A 21,699-nucleotide genomic window follows, 5' to 3' on the forward strand; every position below is an offset into this window, starting at 1 on the left:
TTGCAGACACACATACTTTGGTCATTTCTTGTGACAGTAACTATTAATTTTGTTTTCTTGACCATGCCACATCTCTTTTGAGTCCCTACTTCCTAGTATTTTATTTTACTGAATTTAGTTTTTCTAGGCAATTACCTTTTTGATGTCTCCCTTGAATCTACCATAGGGCATTGAGTACATTTGCATATACTATTTTTTTGAGGGTTTTATGCATGAATCATGACATCACATTAAGACATTTTCATTGTTTGTATCTATAATGTGGTTTTATTTCTTTTGCAATCAGCAATTATGAAATTCAGGTAAATTATATTTTGTATGGCTACTAGCAAAGACATACTTTCATGTGTTTCAAGCTATCAAATCTCAACATGCCTCCCACATACAAATATACACAGAGATATCTACACAGCATTTCTAATTTTGTGTGCTACATTGGTAAGTATATTTCTGATATTAAAAAATTCTACTTTGTCTATCTATTGATGAGCAACAAATCTTTACTTACACATTCATGCATGTTGATGGAAAGGCTTCTGTCTCTATAAATGTCAAACATTATTTAGAGGTTAGTTACTGACATTCTGCTCATGACTTGACATAATGTTGCCCTTTTGTGTTTTGAGAGTTAACATTTCAAAAGGATGATGATAAGACTATTCTTAGCAACCATTCCAAGACAGAAAAAGCTAATATTAATTTGAGAATAATAACATATAAATGTATTTCAGTAATATTCATGTATTCAATATTCAGCATTTTTCTAGGAAATCTAAAAATTTCAGTATCCAACTCTTAAACATTAATTTAAAATGTCTTTATCAGTCTGGACACTGATAGTTCATATGTGTATGTATGTATATGTATATATGTATGTGAATATGCATATATGTATATGTACAGACAGACATATATATCATTATTTTTAAATTTTTAAAACATTGTTGCCCAAAGATATGGTGCTTAAAGCCTTGAAACTTGCACCAATTAAGGCGGTGAAATTTAAGATTTATTCAGTATTACGATAAATCGCAATGATTTTTCTGATTAAAGTGGAGCTGTTACTTTGTATAAGGATTTCAGCTCAGGTTGCTCTACAAACAAGTTTAAGCCACACACTATATCTCATATTTATATTTATTTTAGTTTAGTTATTTTTCTTGTAGAGTTTTGTGATTTTGTTGGTGCTAGCCTGGACATTAATTCTCCTGTTTATTTTTTCTCCCAGTGCAATTGAGATGAAATATATGTACCACACTGCATCATACCTTACTGCCTGAACTTCATTCCGGTTAAAATGTTGGTCCAGATTTAAATTTCTCACCAAATTTCTAATGATTTATCCTGCAGAAAAATTTCTAAACAAGCTTCTCCTTCTTGAAGAGAAACCCTTCTACTAAAACTCACAGATGAATGTTATTTATTTATTTATTTTTTGGCCAGTCCTGGGGCTTGAACTCAGGGCCTGAGTACTGTCCCTGGCTTCTTTTTGTTCAAGTCCAGTGACTTCTGGCTGTTTTCTGTATATGTGGTGCTGGGGAATTGAACCCAGGGCTTCATGTATACGAGGCAAGCTGTCTTGCCACTAGGCCATATTCCCAGCCTTGAATGTTATTTTATATACTCTGCACCTCAGAAAAAATAATTTAAATCCATCAATGACCTTCTCACTTCAAATGAATGTAGACTTTCTAACATACTTTAGCTCATTCTGGATGACTTTCTGGTCTTTTTCCAAATGCACTCTGCCCACCATTCCAGCCATCTTTACCTAGCACTATACTCATCTTTCCTCTCTTTCTGAGGCATGACAAAACCAGCTCCCAAATGAATCTGTTGTTCTTTGTGGCCTCTTCCTCTGTTCCTTCCAGATAATCTCATCAGCCAAAACTTAAATCAATTCAGTACTTAAACCAATTCCTAATGGCATTTGGTACATGAGAATAAAAGCCATCACACTGGATAGCAGAAAGAATAAATGTTTTCATCACTGTTAAAAGAGTATATAGAAAGTTCTACTAGATATTGTCCTGCTAAACTGTTGGTAATATTTTCCAGAGTTGTGTAGTTAATATGCCTACCACTGATATTTTCCTCAAGACACTATCATACCATTTTATTATTTTCCCTGCCAGCCACTGATTACTCATCTGAGTAATAATTTATGTCTTGATTAAATGCATACATACATAAGTATATACACATATGTACACATTTGTTTTGATAAATATGTATGTGTAAGAATTATATTCTAAATAGATACTATAAAACTACATTTACACATCATGTGTATTGTTGTTAAGGTTAAAAGAATGAAAATATTTAAAAGCAACTCAAAAGTAAATGGATATTTCAAAATCAATGACATTATTACATGATTATCAGACAAAAATGATGATTTTAAAATGATAAAGTGCTCCTTTGGGTAAATGCCCCAAAGTGGGATTGCTGGGTCATAAGGGGAGCTCTATGTTTAGCCTTTTGAGGCACCTCCACACTGCTTTCCAGAGTGGTTGAAAAGTTTACACTCTCAACAAAAGTGCAGGATGGTTCCCTTTTGGCCACATCCCCACCAGCATCTACTGTTATTAGTTTTTTAGATAATGGATATTTATACTGGGTGGAATCTCAGTGTTGTTTTGATTAGCATTTCTTTGGGGCCATGGATGTTGACCAATTTTTCATGTGTCTGTTGGCCATTCTTATTTCCTCTTCAGACAACTCTCTCTTTAAGTCTTTAGCCTACTTAGTAGTGGGGCAGTTGTTTCTTTGAGGATTTGTTTTGAGGGGACTTAATTTTTGACATGTAACTATATTTTATATATAAGGCCCTTGTCTGTGGTATGGCCAGTAAAATACTTCTCCCAATTTGTCAGCTATTTATCTTGCTAGTTATGTCCTTTGCCAAGCAGAAGCTTTGCAGTTTCATGCAATCTCTTTTGTTCAATCTTTATTTGATGTGTTATGTGTCTGGATCTTTATTTAAAATGTTGCAACCTATAGCCAGCATGCATGAAACCCTGTGTTTGATTCCTCAGCACCACATAAAAGAAAAAGGCAGAAGGTACGCTGTGGCTCAAATGGTAGAATGCTAGCCTTGAGCAAAAAGAAGCTCAGAAACAGTGCCTAGACCCCTAGTTCAAGCCCCAGGACTGGCCAAAAAAAAAAAATGACATTGCCTCATTTGTGAGGAAATGGAAAGACTTTGAAAAAAATCACACTAACTGAATTGAGCCAGACCCAAAGAAACATGGACTCTATGGTTTCCCTCATTGATAATAATTACTATATATCTAGTATAGTCCTAGTAGGTGATCACAAGAGTTCAATACCTGTGGCTCATATGATCACATAAGATGATTCTAAGCAAAATGAACTCCAAGTTATAGAAACAAGTGGTTTATCATTGTTGTTGTTTTTAATTCACTATGTGAAATTTTTTTTCTTTTGTTTATCTTCTCTATAGGTTAGTCCCTGTTGTCACTCTATTTGATTTTGGTGCCCTGGGTTTTGTATATATGTTTGTCAGAATCTGGGAAGGGAAGGGGAACATGAAAATGGTGAGTCAGGTGGTAGAAGGTAAACCAATGTAACAGCAGTACTTAGGAGTCAATATGCTGTAAAACAACGGTACAACTCAACTCAGTGGGGCAAATGGGGAGAAGGAAAGATGGAAGAAAAATGAGGGAGAAGGTCACAAATTTGACAAGAAATGTACTCACTACTTTAGGTGTGGAAATATAATCTCTCTGTACATCACCTTGGAAATAAAAAATTAATAAATAAAATGATATAGTGAACCATATATTTGGTACCACAATAAACTAAATTTAAGAAATCTTTGGCTGAACATCTGAGCCGGGGGTCAGTAGCTCACACTTCTAGTCCTAGCTAGTCAAGAGGCTGACCCATGGATGACTGTGGTCTTAGGACCTTATGAACAGAAAACAATAGCATGAGAATCCACTTCCAAAATAATGAGCTAAAAGCTGGGCTGGGAGAATAAGGCAAATAAGAAAGCTGAACAAGTGAGAAACCACAATTTCAAACCTCAGACTGCCTATCAATTTACCAATCAATGAATTAAAATGTAAATAAAAATGAAATCTCATAGAAATATCCCTATGTGTATGTTATACACAAATGACCTTTGTTATATTTACTTCAAATGTAATTCAATACATATAATTATGTTATCATTGTTAATAGAAAAGCTTTGATATCAATGAAGTGAAAAAAAGAATTGACATAATTACAACAACCTTGCCTTATTCCTTGTTTTACCAAGTATATACTTTATATACTACTGATGGGAATAAGTGTTTTATCATTGTTGTTATTATTTTCAATGTACTATGTGAAATTAGAACTTTTTCTTTTGTTGTTTTCCATATGTCACTGTAATATATTTTGGTGCCCTGGTAATGTACATATGATTATCAGAACTAGAAAAGGGAAGGAAGGGGAAATATCAAAATGGAGAGACAAAGGCTAAAAGGAGAACCAATGCAACAGCAATACGTACAAGACAATGTGCTGTAAACCAGCTGTACAACTTGCGGGGGGGTGGGGGGTGGGAAGGGAGTTGGAGGTGGGGAAGGTGGGAGCAAAATGAGGGAGAAGGTAACAAGTGTGATGATAAGAAATGTACTCAGTGCCTTATGTATATAAAACTAACCTCTCTGTACATCACTTTGGCAATAAGTAAATAAAAATTTTAAAAGACACATTTCAGTTATGCTATAATTTTTATAGATTTTTCATATGTCTAAACCTTAACATTTCCTTAACTAGTTCTACTACACTATATTCATTTACAAAACTCTGAAATTATCACAAAGATTCTTTGAAGTCTCTGTTATCTGTAGTGAGATGACCTTTATTCATGCTTTGTTGTGTAAGAAAGATACTGTACTAAAGATATATATACATTTATGTGTATGTATGATTGTTGTATATGTATATATACATATATACATATGCTCCATCACTTGTGTATTTATTTTACAATAAATATTTCCTTATATCATCACAGTAAGAAAAAATATTTGTGATTTCATTTTTTATAATACAGTCATTAGCAAACATATGCTGCCCTACTTTAAGTTGTTAAATGGTAATAGATATGCCCTAGCTGTCTGATTATATTCTGAGATTTGTACTTATATCCACAACTTGTATTGCTGTATCAAATACCAATATTAAATTTTTTTATAAATAGGAAATTTTTACACATTTGTAAGACCAAAAGACACACACACACACACACACGTACAAATGTGTGTACATGTTAGTATATGATGTAACAAATACATATTTGAGTTTTGCTGAATGAGGAAACTTTGTACAGGAAATAATATATTCTTGAGTTGAAAATGCCTTCTGATGTCATATTTCTTATGAAAAATTTGCAATGGAGTAATTATTTGTTTTACTTAATTACAGAAACTATTAGTGCAATCAAGTACATCTAATTATTTATCACAGAAAAGTAGTACATAACTACTTTCCACAAGCTCCTTGATTCATATCAGGTGGCATTAAAGTAAATATTTAGAACACACATAATATTTGGATGGGTATTAATGACACAGACACCTCACCTGGCTGATCTATTACATGAGAACTCTGTTACACAACTGCTGTTTGCATGTAAACTGTGCTTTAGGACTGTTAAATGTTTTGATACATAATTTGTTAAATTGCTCTTTTCATTATAAGTTAAATGTATTGTGTGTGTGTGTGTGTGTGTGTGTGTGTGTGTGTGTGTATGCTAATGCTGTTGCTTGAACTCAGGGACTGGGTTGTGTCACTTAACCTTTTTCTCTCAAGGCTAGGTCTCTATTACTTGAGACACAACTCCACTTTTTAATTTCTTGCCTGAGCTGACTTTAAACTGCACTCATCATAATTCATCCTCCAGAATCTGTAAGTTTGCAAGCATGAGGCAAATGCTATGCCTCAAACAGAGATTTTGTTTTTAATGATCGTTGTTTGATATTTAAGCTATCACTATAGACATAAAATTTGTTGTTAAGTTTGCAATAAAATTGAGCCACCAACTGGTCACTGGTGGCTCACTTCTGTAATCCTACTTACTCAGGAGGCAGAGATCTGAGGATTGCAGTTCAAAGCCAGCTCAAGCAGGATAGTCTGTGAGATTATCTCCAATAAACCACCAGAAAACTGGAAGTGGCACTTGTGGCTCAAAACAGAAGAGTGCTAGACTTAAGTAGAGAGCTTAGGGACCGTGACCAAGTACTAACAAAATAAAATAAAATAAATCTAAGCCACAATTTATTTTAAAAGAAGACATTTCTTATTTATATATTTGATAATTATATATTGGCTATTCCTAGCTACTTTAATCACCTTAAACATTAAAGTATCATAAAAGAAAAGAAATTAAAATCACAGAAGTGAAATGAACTCCATGTTATGGAAACGAGTGTTATATCACTGTTGTAATTACTTTCAACATGTGATGTGAAACCGTAGCTTCTATTGTTGATGAACCTCTTGTATCCCCTTCCTATGGTTGTACCTGCACTATCTCTGTATCTTATCTGAGTACATTGGAAACTGTGTATACTGGTATTAGAACTAGGAAATAGAAAGGGAATACCAAAATCGAGAGATAGAAGGTAAAAAAAGACAAACGACTACAAAAGCAATATTTGCAAAACTGTTTGGTGTAAATGAACTGAACAACTCTTGAGGGGGAAGGGGGCAGGGGGAGGGGGGAATGAGGGAGGAGGTAACAAACAATACAAGAAATGTATCCAATGCCTAAGGTATGAATCTGTAACCTCTCTGTACCTCAGTTTGACAATAAAAATTTAACAACAACAAAAAGAAATGATTCACATTTTTATTAAAACATTTGTTGAAAAATAAAGTTTATGTCCCTCCTGCAAGTCAGTGTAGGCAAAAGTGTGATTTTTGGGATTTTTTTTAGCCAGTCCTGGGCCTTGGACTCAGGGCCTGAGCACTATCCCTGGCTTCTTTTTGCTCGAGGCTAGCACTCTACCACTTGAGCCACAGCGCCACTTCTGGCTTTTTTCCATATATGTGGTGCTAGGGAATCAAACCCAGGGATGATTTTTTTATTTTATTATTTTTTGTGTATGAATGGTGGTTCCTGGGGCTTGAACTCAGTGTTTGAGACTTTTGCTCAAGGCTTGCACTCTACCATTTGAATCACTTCCAGAATTTTTGGTAATTAAGTGAAAATATGAGTCTCATAGACATTCCTCCTGGGGATGGCTTCAAACTGCTATCCTCTGATCTCAGTCTCCTAAGTAGCTAGGATTATATACATGAGTCACCAGTGCCCAGGTTAATCTTTGTGACTTCTTTTTCTCTGACGATACACTTTTCCCCTACCAGAATACTATTTTCTACTTTCAAAGTCAATCACCCGCTCACCACACCAATGCATTTTCTACTTTCTAATCCTAGAGCACATGCTTCCCGAGGGTTTTAACACATATAATCAACTGCTGACAGCCCTCTACAAAAGTGCCTGATGGAGATGGATAAGGGGGAAACTGGAGCAAGACCAGACTCAAACTCATTCATCTTCCTCCTCACAACGTAGAGTCCTTTTCTCATTAGAGTTTTGATAAATGTGATTTTAATTACGGTGCATTGTTACAATTTTCCCACAGCAGACTTAAAAATATACTACCTTTTCTTATTTTGATTTAAATACAATAAAACCACAAAAATCATGAAATATAGATGGTTTATAAAAGCATTTTGTTAAATTATAAAGTGATTAGAGAAATTTAAATCTTCTGTATTCATTGCATCAAACATAAAGCAAAACTGGAGTTAATTATTAGTTGGGAAAAATGAAAGAAAAAATTTTATTATAAAATCAAATATAGTTGAAATAATCTAATTTCTTAAAAGTGAAAATATTTACTAGCATCAATATCTGCTTAATGATTTTAGATACTAGATCTTAATGACCTCATAGGGCTCAATTGTAGCCATGAACTAAAAAGCTCTTTGAGAGTTCAAGGACCTGAGTTTAAGCAAGAATACCATCACAAAAACAAGCAAATAACCAGCATCCATTCCTGTTCAAAACCATTTTCAAAGGAGAAAAATGCCCTCATCTTTGCTGAAGAGAGAAGATCCTGTACAAGGTAAAGATCATCATGTAAAACGAAATGCATTATTATATCTAATGGTGATAAATGTGCTAGTTTCTTAAATACAAACAAGAAGATCATTACTTTTAATCACCTGTGTATACGTGTATGTGGTGTATGTTTATAAACGATGCTTTATATGTTTTAGGTTATATAATTTATGCTATATATGCTCATAAATCGTTGTTTATGAATTTTTATATATTCATTATATGCAATATATAATTAAATTACTTATACTATGTCATAGTGTTTTCTTCATATAAATTATAGAGTGCCTTGGCAGTCTCTGAGAATATCAACTGGGATCACTAAAGTGAGGAAAAATACTATATAGTGTTAGTAGATATTATACATACTATATATTATACATGCACACAGAGAGAGGCTTCAGCATTGTGTGTGTGTTTGTGTGTGTGTGTGTGTGTGTGTGTGTGTGTGTGTATGAGATAATTGGACATTTCAGGAAGAAGTTTTATTTCCTTTCATGATTTCAGGAATTCCAGTCTGAGATTGGCTCCTTAACTTTTGGTCCAGGCATGTGGCCCACAGAGGGAGCATGCAGGAGAAAAATATCTCCACCAAAGGACAGGCATGTGGGAAAAAGAGAAATGAGGAGGGGATATGATTCAATCATTCCCTCAATTGCACCTCCCCAATGATACTACTCCCTTCCATTTGGTCTTCATTTTCATCTATTGTTCATTTCTTTCTTGCCCTCCATAATAAAGGAAGTGACTATACTTACTACCTCTCTTTGAATCCATCTGAAAAGAAAGGTGTTTGCTCTTTGCTTTCTCAAAGTATAAAATTGTCTTCTGAGAGAATCTTCTCAACTCCCAGAAAAAAGTACACTATCTTGACTAAAGAATAAAGCTCCTTTTTATGTACAATTTATTTCTGAGATTCATTTTATCTGCCAGGGAATAGAAAAGAATTACAACCAAGTGGCATGTTTCAATTGATATTTAGTAAAGGTAATTTATCTCTTTTTTATAGCATTCTAGTATTGAGGTGAAATGACAGCAATAATTCCTTGCATACTTTTGAGAATTGTATATTTACTAGAATATCATTTTCTCATCATTGACATTCTGATTAGTTGCTCTAATTCCCTCCTCTTGCATAGAAATGTGAGATGATCAGGGGACATCTTGTTCTTTAAAGTGTGAGTTATTACTCACTCCAGCTTACTACATTTGAGATTCCAATGATCTACAAGGACCTTGGAGATAGCACGGGCTTGCTAATGGTTAACCATCCATTAGTAGGTTTATATGTCAGGTGTTTGTTTTCACAGTAGCTGAGTTTTATTTAGTCCTGACTCATTGAGCCAGAAATGCTTAGAGACACTTTAGGGAACTTAGCTCCCTGCTGTTCAAATGGCACTGCTCTGTAAATGAATTCCTTAGGTAGATGCTAGCACATGCTGCTGTAGTTTGCATGAGTACATTTAAAACCTGGCCAATTTGGTGTGGTGTTTTTTTTTTTTTCTTCAAATTTTCATTATCAAACTGATGTACAGAGAGATTACAGTGCCTAATGTATGAAACTGTAACCCGGCCAATTTGTTTTAAATCATAAGATTTAAAATTACGATGTATTAGTAGATACCTGGAGGACCTGAGAAATTATAGAGCCTTACCATAATTACAAATAAGATGGCAAATCCTTCCAAGTTTTTATGTTTGGATTTTTTTTGGTTCATATCCCAACATCTGTATACCAAAAATATGCAAATATCTCTGGAACTCACAGAAATAATTAAATAGTATACCATATTGTTGCACAGACAGTGACTATTAGGTTATTGTTATTGGTTGCATTCTGAGATTCAAATCATAGCTACTATTATTTATACTTTAAATATTAATGTTCCAACAATTTAGACCTTACACTGAAATTTCAGCCATTTTTATCTGGCCCCATGTTTAGCAGAGTAGGCAATAAGAGAGGAGAACACAGAAACAATTTTTTTTTTGTAATTATAAGAACACTCAAACAAATGAGGAATTTTGTACTGAAGTCTGTTGCCCATAGCATAATTCTGAGGGCTCTATGTCTTTAATATTGGTTTCTTTAAAATCCAGCTTGAGGGGCTGGGGATTTAGCTCAGCAGAAGAGCGCCTGCCTGGCAAGCGCAAACTAAAAACAAACAAACAAAAAACAAACAAACAGACAAAAAAAACTATAAAATCCAGCTTCAGGATAGCTAATAGAAAAAAAAAATGTTTGCAGCTCATCTTTATCTTGTCAAGCTAAAATGTGATGTTCAAGTTATTAAAAAGCATATACCTCTCTGTAAGAAATGATTCTGGCTACTGTTAGCTTTCTCAAGTAAAATATATGTTCCCAGATATTCAGATTGTTTTACAGTTTGATGTACAACTTTGTATTCTCAAATTGAAAGTTCTGTGATATAGATGTATCAATCATTTGAAACAAAATATAAACAACTAAGAACCTTGGATATTCATTGCCTAATATTTTTATATTGGTGGATATTTAAGTAAACCATATAATAAAATTAAGTATGACTATCAATTTGCACATGTTCTCTGATAACATAAACATTACATGTCCAAAGTTACACTGAAATAATCATTACAAGAAAGAGTTTCTTTTTTTTTTTTTTGTTTAATTTTTATTGTCAAACTGATTTACAGAAAGGTTACAGTTTCATATGTTAGGCATTGGATACATTTCTTGTACTGTTTGTTACCACCTCTCATTCTCCCCTTCACCCTTTTCTTTTCCCTCTCCCCCATGAGTTGTTTAGTTGATTTACACCTAACAGTTTTGGAAGCATTGCTTTTGTAGTCATTTGTCTTTTTATCCTGTGTCTCTCGATTTTGGTATTCCCTTTCACTTTCCAAGTTCTAATACCAGTATATACAGTTTCCAATGTACTCAGATAAGATACAGTGATAGTGCAGGTACAACCACAGGAAGGGGATACAAGAGGAAAACGACTGTTATATCACTGTTACATCACTTTCAACATGTCATGTGAAACCGTAGCTTCTATTGTTGAAGAGTTTCTTTAAAAAAATTGAAAGACCTTTCAAATATAATGAATGATTCCCTTTAAACCTCATGACTCACTAAAAATGTGTGGCATATTGTTTGTGAGACATGTTTATAGTCTGATTTAGTCAACAGCATTAACAAAGAAATTAATAAATAATAATAAAAATTGCAATCTTATGCAGTACTATTCATTTCTGATGAAAGCCAATGAAATATTGATTTGCTCACATCTCGGTTTTTTGTTTGTTTGTTTGTTTGTTTGTTTGTTTTTTGGCCAGTCCTGGGCCTTGGACTCAGGGCCTGAGCACTGTCCCTGGCTTCTTCCCGCTCAAGGCTAGCACTCTGCCACTTGAGCCACAGCGCCGCTTCTGGCCGTTTTCTGTATATGTGGTGCTGGGGAATCGAACCTAGGGCCTCGTGTATCCGAGGCAGGCACTCTTGCCGCTAGGCTATATCCCCAGCCCCTCACATCTCGTTTTTTGAGGTGCAAACGGGATTATAATCTGAATTAGATCAGCTTTCACAAGTTGTGATTGTAAAACTTTACATTTTTACATTTAAAGGGGCTAAAATATCTGTTCATCACAAAATTATCAGAGTAAAGATGTAAGCCCATGTGAACAGGAAAGAAAGCATGTGTCCCATTTGATCGAGGTGGATAGAATCTTGTGGAATGGGGCCAAGAAAACCTCCGGACTTCCAACTCAGGCAGCCTGCTCTTCCTTCTAGACAGAAAACTTGCCCTGCAGACAAAACACACCCAGTGTCTAGGCTGGCTGTTGTAGATGCTAACAATGTATATAAAGCCATTCTTGCTGTTGCAAAGTATAGGGGATATAAACCTGTGGATCTCGTCCAAGATACTTACATGGCAAATATGGACTAAGGTGGCTACCAATTCATAATAGGGAGGTAAAACTTTTGAGGGAGCAGCAGGCAAGGAAAGCAATAGAAGGGGTTCCTTCTGCCAGAGGACTGCTGTTGGAGAATGAGGTGTAGTTAAAATATATGCTTCCCAAGGGGCTGAGTAATCAATATAATTTACATGTTGGAAAGAAATGGCAGAATTTACTATGCTTAAGGCTTTAGCTGCTTCAGTTGTCATTTGTCTAGGAGATGTAGGGTCAGGGTCCCCCTTTAATAGATCAAATAAGGGTTTTAATTCAGCTGTGGATAATTTAATATAAGGGCGAAGCCAATTAATATCTCCCAGAAATTTTTGAAAATCATGCAAAGTATGCAAATGGGAAGTCTTAGTCTGTAATTTCTGACTAGTAAAATAATAAGGACCTCAAATATGACCAAGAGGGATTTTTATTTTTCTCTGCCTGGGCTGGCTTTGAACTGCAATCCAAGGAGTCTTAGCCATAAAAGCCCTTTTTATTTCCAATTCAAGCAACAGGAGAACAAAAGGAGTAGAGTTTACCTGTAAGTTGTTAAGAATTGACCAACAAATAGTTGCCAGAGTTCTGCTGTAACATTTAGAGAACAGCAGACTGAATGAGATCCATGTGCCATTAAATCAAATCATATTATTTAACCTTACCTTACCAGCAGGTGGAAGAGAATACAAATGAATAACAAGAGGGCAAAGGGTCAGGACAATGTAAAAAGTCTCAGCTTCAGTGGATCTGAAGTGGCTGTGTCTTCCGTCCCAAATCAGCAGGCCAGCAGGAGAGATGGGTTGCATCAGGGTAAGGCTGTAGTAGCATCTCAGAGAGTCCTTTGGACAGGATGTCACACCTCCTGCTGGTTGCCTGTAAATTTCTACAGAGACTGGTTAAAGGCATTTTTAAACAGATTTTAGAAGGCTTGGGCCTTGAACCATCTTCCTAGCCACAAAATCCACACAGATTGAAGGCCAACCAAGTCTGCTCTCTGTAGCAGCCAGGACAGTTTTTGAGTCATGGAGGGAGAAGACACCAATGCTACCCCAATGCAACCCTGTGGTCACCAAACACAACTCTGATGTTTTTAACCTTGGAATAAGTCTCGGTTGCAACTCTGTCATGATAGGCCTGCTATAAACCCAACTCTAATCTTGGGGCAGGCAGAGGCAGGGTAGTAGCCTTTGACAGCCTGGGCCTGTCAAAATCCTCACAGTACTCCTACATTGCCTGAGCAAATCAGGCAGTTTGGGAGCCGACTGTGGAGGCAGCTTCCTGTAGCCACAGATTGCCATGGTCCACTCAACTAGCACATATGTCAACCTGCATCCTATAAAGCAAAATGTTAATTTTGGGTGAAGAAAATTTAGGTTAATAGTCACATTTGTGGAAAAATGACTCTGATCGCTCAATCTTAAAGAGTTTACGAGAACACAGCGATAAAAGAAAAAAATGGAGAGGCACAATCTTAGTCTATACCAAAGAATTGTCAGGATTAGATGTACACTTGACTCTTAGCATAGACATAAAGAATGACACACTGGTTTTACATCATTGTACTTATATCATGTGCTGCATATTAGAACCATTTTGAATTTTTCTTAGACACATTTACTTGCACCCAAAGAAGATCAGTTTGGGTTTAAAACCTGTTTTTTTGTTTTGTTTTTTAAGTTTTACCAACAGATAGACATAGACAGACATACAGACATACAGACATTGTGCACAAGCTTTGGAGCGCGCTTAGAATTGTTCTTTAATTGGCCATGTAAGTTTTTTGGAATTCCAGTGGCAAATGATATTATTTTGCCTATATTCTAGAACCACGTGGTTAATTTAGTAAACAAAAAAAGAAAAAAGAAAACTTTTCCAGCAAACCAATATTTTCACAGATTATCCGAGAAGCCACATTTTGAGAAACCAGTTCAGCTCCCATGGAGAGCTGAAGTGGGAGGCTATGACCAGAGAAGTTCCAAGAGGTAGGAGACAGGACATGAACAGAACACATACTGCAAGCTCACAGCAAAACACCTTCACCTTCCAGGATTTGAATTGAAAGGCACCTTTGAACTGTAAGGCCACAGTTACAGAGATTTCAGTGTGGGGGTAGGGTTACCAGGAGCTGGAGACTCCAAGTCCCTGCCCAGCCTCCAGGAATTTGGTATGCCTGTCACCTGGGGGATGGGCAGGCTTCCACTCCAACCAGTCCTATTGTTGACTATGTGCTCAATGCTAGGGAAAACTTACGATTTAGCCAAACAAGCAGAATTTAACTGAGTCTCCAAACTTAACATCAATAACAAGAATAGAAAACCTTTCTTTGAGTCTTTCAAAGTAAATGTTAAACAAATATTGGTACCTTTGGGAGCTAGCACCAGCCCATCCTATGTTACAGGCAGGCAGGCAGAGTTTAGAGAGAGGCAGTAAAAGAGAGAGAGAACTTCATCTGCCTGAGCGCTCATAGAAGTTAGGTAAGTCCTGCAAAATATTCCAAATATGTAAGATTGGGCTCAAACTTGAGCAGCTTTCCTGAAGCAATTTAGACTGTCCCCCACTTGATGAGCGACCAGCGGAGCTGAACTAGAGATCAGTTGATTCCAAACACCCACAATTCCTGATCCCCTTGACCTAGCCCAGTGGCTTTATGGAAAATGCAAGCTCCAGGCTAATGGTCACTCACCCTGGTTGGAGTTTCAAATCTGTAGTTGTCATGGTGGATGGAAGTAGAGCGCTCGGATAGGAGAAGTTACCTTGGTGGTGGGGTTAGCATTTCCCTAGCCTCAGGTCCCTCCCCTCTGAGAGCAGCCTGCACCTAGGAGAGCTGTAAGTCTGCCAGGACTGTTGGTGGGGGCTCACCAGTAACTACCTTTAAAGGAGTTTGTTGTTCTGGATGAAGCTGTGACAATAGGGCTATGACTGACTTAAACATATTCTCAACATGGGTCAATCTATCGTTAGTAGGCTCATTGCATAATTTTTCCTCAGTGTCTGCCATCTGAGTCTTCCTTAATATCTAGTCCATTGGGTTCAGATCTTATTAATTTTCTCAGCTCTTCCTGGGCAGGTGCATATGCTCCCGGGGCTGGGCAACACGCATCAGGTCCCTGTTCAGTTTCTCCAATCAACTGATTGAATCTAGTCCATTCATGTCTAGGATCTAAGCAATCTCGGACCAGATACCAAAGAATAATAGCATCCACTGGGTTTTTTTCGGGACCATTTGCGTCACAATGTCCCTGAATCTTTTTTCCAATTTTCTGCCATTTTTCTAAGTTATTGGTTCCTTCCTCCGGGAACTGGGGGCATGCTTCCTCAATAAAGTGAAAGAAACATTCTAAATGACTTTGGCCAACTTTCACTGCCCAGGTATGAAGCATGCCTTTGGGAGCCTGCACGTATAGCATGCAGCCTTTGCTTAGTCTCGTAATTTCTTACTCCCGACTATCTCTCTCTCTCTCGCTCTCCTTCCCAAGTGATCAGACGTCCTTACCTGAGCAGGGCCTTCTGCCCTCATTCCAAGTGTTCAGGTCCCTGTTCAGGTGCCACTCTGCCAGAGCCAGCCAGCAGTGAAAAGGAAATCCTGAATGAGGGGGGCAAGGATTAAAGAAAAGGAAAAAGACAAGACAAGAGAAAAAAGACAAGAGGCAAAGATGGGGTGCAGGAGGTCTGCGACTTAAGATTGTAACTCAAGACTGCAGCCAGGTTTATTCTTAACTTCCAGCTTATATGCAGTTTGGAACCAAGGAATAGCATACGGTTACTAAAATTCAAGAACACAAAAAGGCATTGAAGTTCGCAACATTTGATGGCAGTAAACACAGGATGAGGTTGATTAACATAGGAGGGTACTCCAGTGGACATATTAAAGCAATTCCGGGTAGGGGCAGAGATACTAGTAAACAAATGTCCTTGCACTTAGCATATCCTTGTGATAGCAACATAGCCAGAGATCAAAGTGAGAATAACTGCTGGCTCCGCTCCCTACAGTGTTGGGCCTGGGGCTTGATTCAGGGAGTGTGGATGCTCTTCCTGAGATTTTTTGAAAACTGGTGTTCTACCACTTCTCCTACACCTTCACTTTTCGTGTTTTGGTGGTTGATTGGAGATTAAGCTTTCCATGGGGTTTGCTGCCTGGACTGGGTTTGAACCATAATCCTTGTGTCTCAATCTTCTGAGTAACTTTGATGACAGGTATGAGCAACTAGAACTCACACAAAAACTCATTATTTATCATTACTACTAAGTATGTCTGTAGTTCACCTCAAGGTAATTGTTTTATATTCTAGGCATTTTAACAAATGCATACTGCTATATACCAGCCATTGTGGTACCTACCACATAGAACATTTTCATGGCCTAAAACCTTTCTATGTTCTACTTACACTTCCCTCCTCTGATGCCAATACCTTCCAAGAACTCATATTTCACTCTTTTGATGGTTTGGCTTTTTCCATGTCTTTATTTACTTGGAAGCTTACAATATGAAATCTCCTCAGATAAGCTTAGCTCATTATGTGATAAGCATTTAAATTCCATCCATATATTTTTCATGTTTTGTCAGCACATTTCTAAATATCTTGGGATGATATTCCATTGGGATAATATTCCATATAGATAAAACTGACATTTCCCATCTTTTCATTTCTTTTGTATTTGGAGGGTTTTGATTGCTCCTCCGTATTCCAGATTCATTGCATCTCTCTTCAATAAAATGTTTTCTTTCCATTGAGGAAATTATATATTTCCATCATGCTATATATTCTCAAAGCTGTTAAATATGTGCATGGTTTAAAAAAATCCATATAGGGGCTGGGAATATAGCCTAGTGGCAAGAGTGCCTGCCTCGGATACACGAGGCCCTAGGTTCGATTCCCCAGCACCACATATACATAAAAAACGGCCAGAAGCGGCGCTGTGGCTCACGTGGCAGAGTGCTAGCCTTGAGCGGGAAGAAGCCAGGTACAGTGCTCAGGCCCTGAGTCCAAGGCCCAGGACTGGCAAAAAAAAAAAAAAAAAAAAAAAAAAAAAAAAAATCCATATAGAGTTTCCCAACCTCAAGTTCTATACACCTAATATTTTGCCATAAAGACATTTTATATGTATGATAAAATTAGCCTCCTCAAACCAGAATGGATTTTGCTTTGAACTGACCATTTGTCTTAATTTCTCAGATCTATTAGACCACAGTCTTCTCCCTGGCCACAAGAATAAAGCCACATGCTCTTTTGTTCCATCTTCACAAAACTATATTATTTCATTATACCTACAGCATATGTCTTTTCTGAATATTTGTTTACTCTCATAGGTCAAACAGAAACCTTCATGAAACCTTAAAGTTTTGGTGTTGTAGGCTAAGTCAATCACAGTTATTTTGTTACCTTGTTTAGTTTCTTAAAATGTATTTTATTTTCTGGTCGTGGGCCTTGAATTCAGGGTTTGGGTTCTGTCACTGACCTCTTCTGCTCAATGTTAGCACTCTATCACTTGAGCCACAGTACCACAAATTGAGTTTTTTAAGCAAGTATTTTTAATATTGTGATGTGATTCTTGGGAAATGCCTGAAACTTGTAATTATTATATCTTTTACACAGAGGATCCTATATTATTTTATACCCATTAAACTTTACAAAATGAATTCCTTTAGCAAACTCAGATAATCTGAGTTTCCATAAATCTCTCTACTGCACTCCCTACCTCTCTTTATATCTCTCTTTCTCTCTCCCTCTCTCTCTCCCTCTCCCTCTCCCACCCTCTCCCTCCCTCTCTCCCCCTTGCCCTGGTCCCTGCCCCCTTCCCCTAACCCTCTCCCTCTCCCTCCTTCTCCCTCTCCCTCTCCCTCTCCCTCTCCCTCTCCCCCTCCCCCTCCCCCTCTCTCTCCTCCCCTCCCCCCACCTGCTCCCCTTGCTGGTACTGGGGCTTCAACTCAAATGCTGGTACTAGGGCTTCAACTCAAACCCTTGTGATCTTGCTTGGATTTTCATTCAAATCTGGCACTCTACAACTTAAGTTACAGCTCTACTTCTAGTATTTTGTTAGCTAATTGGAGCTGAGTATCATAGAATTTCCTACCCTAACTGGTTTAAAATGAAATTCTTACAGTAGCTAGAATTAAAGATGTGAGCCATTTTGCCCACTTACCACACTATTTTTGAGGACCAGGGACAAGAACAGTATAACAGCTAACAGTTGCCCTGAGAGATTGTGGCCATACCCTTCCCAGCCAAATGGGCCACCTTTTTATATTTCAAGTGTCATTTTTCATCCCATCTAGAACTCTTCTTTCTCCATTGACACTACTTCCTCATCACTCAAAAGTTACCTTAAATATGACTTCCCTGAGCACCCAGATTATAACCAGGATCTCAATATTTTTGTTTATCTGTGGATTTCAAGCATTGGTATGTAAACTCTATGAAAACAGAATGAGCATATACAAAATATATTACTGTAGTGCCTGGTAATGTACTTAGCTCTCATCTATTCTGAGACGAATGACAACAAGGATGAATAAATAATGTGCTTTTATTAGCATTAAATAACAAATAAATACAAAAAGAATGTCACATGACCTTTTGTATTCTATCAAATGCTTTTCTCATAAAGTCACTCTCAAACATTGATTCTACTTTTTGAGCTCTTACATACCCATAGATGTTTGAGGATTTACACTATCACACTGCTGTTCTGAAGGACATAGGCATTAATGACCCAAAATATAACAATGATATTAAGTGCTTACCTTATTTATTATACTATAATTTCCTTTGATGAGCTGATGACTCAGTGATACACACACACACACACACACACATATTGTGTGTGTATGCACAGGTATGTACATTCTGGGGCTCAACCTAAGAGCTGAAATCAGTTTTGCACCTAGTAATCAAGCATTCACTGTGTGTAAAAAGTATTTATCATATTTATTCACTAGGTCTATGCTAAGAATTTGATATACAATAGGTCTATCTGGTTTCATTTTCTTAGCTTGAAGCCCATAAAGAGATAGTTATTGCTCTTAAAGCTCAGAGAAATGTGCAGAGTAGATTTCAGGATGAGCATTCCTAAATATGTACCTTTGTTTAGCATTTTATGTAAAGTGAAAGGTCCATATAAATATGTGAGGAAAATATGTAAAGCAAAGGCACCTGGTAAAATAACTGTGAATTGCATAATCCATTGTTTGAATTGCGTATGGCTGACGAAATGGAATTATAATGCATTTAATTCACTAGATTCAGACAAAAAGATGTTTTATATTAAATTAAAAGATACTCGATAAAAATTTTAAAAAATGGTATATGAGTATTAAAATGCTAGAAGCTGGTGTGAAATCTATGATCTAAGCTTTATAATTACTTTTAATTTAGAAAACCCAAGAGTTTACCACACTCTTTTTGTAGAAATTCTGATACTGCAGCATACAGTTTAGTATTTTGCAGAATTAATTTACCTAGCACAACTGACAGTGATTTATAGATCAACAATTTTATACATTTTTGAATATACTTCACCAAGATTTATACACTAATAAAATTTTCAGTCATCCTTTCACTGGAGTAATATTTTTAACAAGTGCAAGTCATTGACCTTAATGGAAATTTCTATAAGAATTAGGAAAATAGGCATTGATTTCAAATATCATGTTTTTATCTACACTCAGTCTATCATTGCTATTTGTTACAAATATATTTGTAAAAATGCCAAAATAATCCACCTAATGAAATTTACTCATGAATTATGAAGTATGAATTATGAGGCAGCTTACCACCAATAATCCACTTTTATGAATAAATACAGTATATGAGGGATTGCAGTCTGAGAATAGTTCCAAGTAGATAGGACAAGATCTTTCCTGAAAAATAACTATATATCAAAGGACTGTGCAATTAGCTCAAGTGGTAGAGCACCTGACTAACAAACAATTGTTCCTGGGTTCAAATCCTAGTACCAAAAAGAGAAATCCATTTTACACATATTCATCTATCCAAAATATTTATTTAAATATATCTTGTATTGGATTTTTTACATAACCTTATTGAGATCACTATAAGCTACATTTATTGTCCTAAGTAAAATATTTGTGAGTCTGAGTAGATGAGTTTGGGATTTCTAAAGAAATACAAAATAATCACTATGCTTAGAGGGCAAAGAAATTTCAGGTTATTTTTGTGCTCAATGAATTTCTGAAGTACTTCTTTTTTTCTGGAAGAATAACTTGTCCTGAATTTAAAACATCTCCATTTATGCAGACAGCAAAAATTCTGTTGAAACAATGAGATTATTATTTTCCTGTTTTGTTAAAAAAAATAATTTGTATCTTTCCCTCTCTTGAGACTTCCAGTTATATTGCTAGTGGAATTAGTACATTTTCAGCAGGCCAATAAGCTATTTAAATGTGGCACTAAGAAAAGTATATGGGAGTTGTAATAATCATCTATAATTTTCTCTTCTGACTTCAAGTTCATGGAAGATCTCTTGATTCTATATCATTCTACATTTTGAAACTGCAAAAGGGACTATCCATATATAATTTTCTCATTTCTAATGGAATATGTGTGTGTGATTTTTTTATCATAGGCTGTCAGAGATTTTTCACTTGAATCCTTTCTCTATTTGCTTTTGTGTGTGTGTTGGTGTTAGGGGTTGAATATTTCTTATGGATTTTGTAATTAAATCCACATGAAATATGAATCATCCAGTACACTTTTCTGTGCCTGTGGGCTGTTCTATCAAGGTATAATTTCCCACTGTCAGAATTGTCCATGAATTTACAAGCACAAAGAAGGCTTTGCTTCACCCAAACAAATATTGTCTATTCACATCTGTATATCTGCTGTGATTTTTTGTTGTTACTACTTGTGGTGGTTTTCAATGGCTCAAAACGTCCTTAGAGACATAGTGGCTTTCTGAGTTTCTTTACTTCTTAGCATGAAGATCCATCTCTGGCATGAAAAGGTTGTCCGTTTAATGACACGGCCTTTACATTTAAGGGACAAGGTTCATAGTTAAACCAGTCTTTGTTCATTAAAATACAAATTGTATCAGGACTTTATTAGTCAGATTAGAGAAGGGAAGACTTATTTGGCCATATAGTTTCCTGGGTGTCACTGTATTCTGGTTCCATGTTTTGGGGCCTGTGGCAAACAGAGCATTGAGATAGGACGGTGCATTGAAGCAGAACTGTTTATATGATGGTATCCAGGAAGCAGAAACATCATAGTGAGAGGGCAAACATAGCTTTCAGGACACATTCTCAATGACTCACTTCCTGCTCCCCCTGCCCAGTTATATCAATCTTTAGAAATTTCCATCAACTCCCAATAATCCAATCAATTTTGAAACCTTCAGTGGACAAGTCAGTGGATTAAGTCATCACCTTCTTGATGTAATGATCTCTCATTGATTGGCCCTGTCACCAAGAGATGAAGCTTTCAGAACATGATCTCTATAAGGTGACAGTTCATATCAAAGCCATATAAAGGAATCCCTTTGGCCTGAGGATAATCAGAGGTAAAGGTGATGGGCAAGAGTGTTTCAGCAGAGAGAACTTCATAGTAGTGAAATGGTGACTTTTGCCACTCTGTATCTCACAGGAGAAACTCTTAAGACTTCCTACA

This window comes from Perognathus longimembris, chromosome 15 (assembly GCF_023159225.1).
Source record: "Perognathus longimembris pacificus isolate PPM17 chromosome 15, ASM2315922v1, whole genome shotgun sequence".
In the NCBI taxonomy this organism is placed as follows: domain Eukaryota; kingdom Metazoa; phylum Chordata; class Mammalia; order Rodentia; family Heteromyidae; genus Perognathus; species Perognathus longimembris.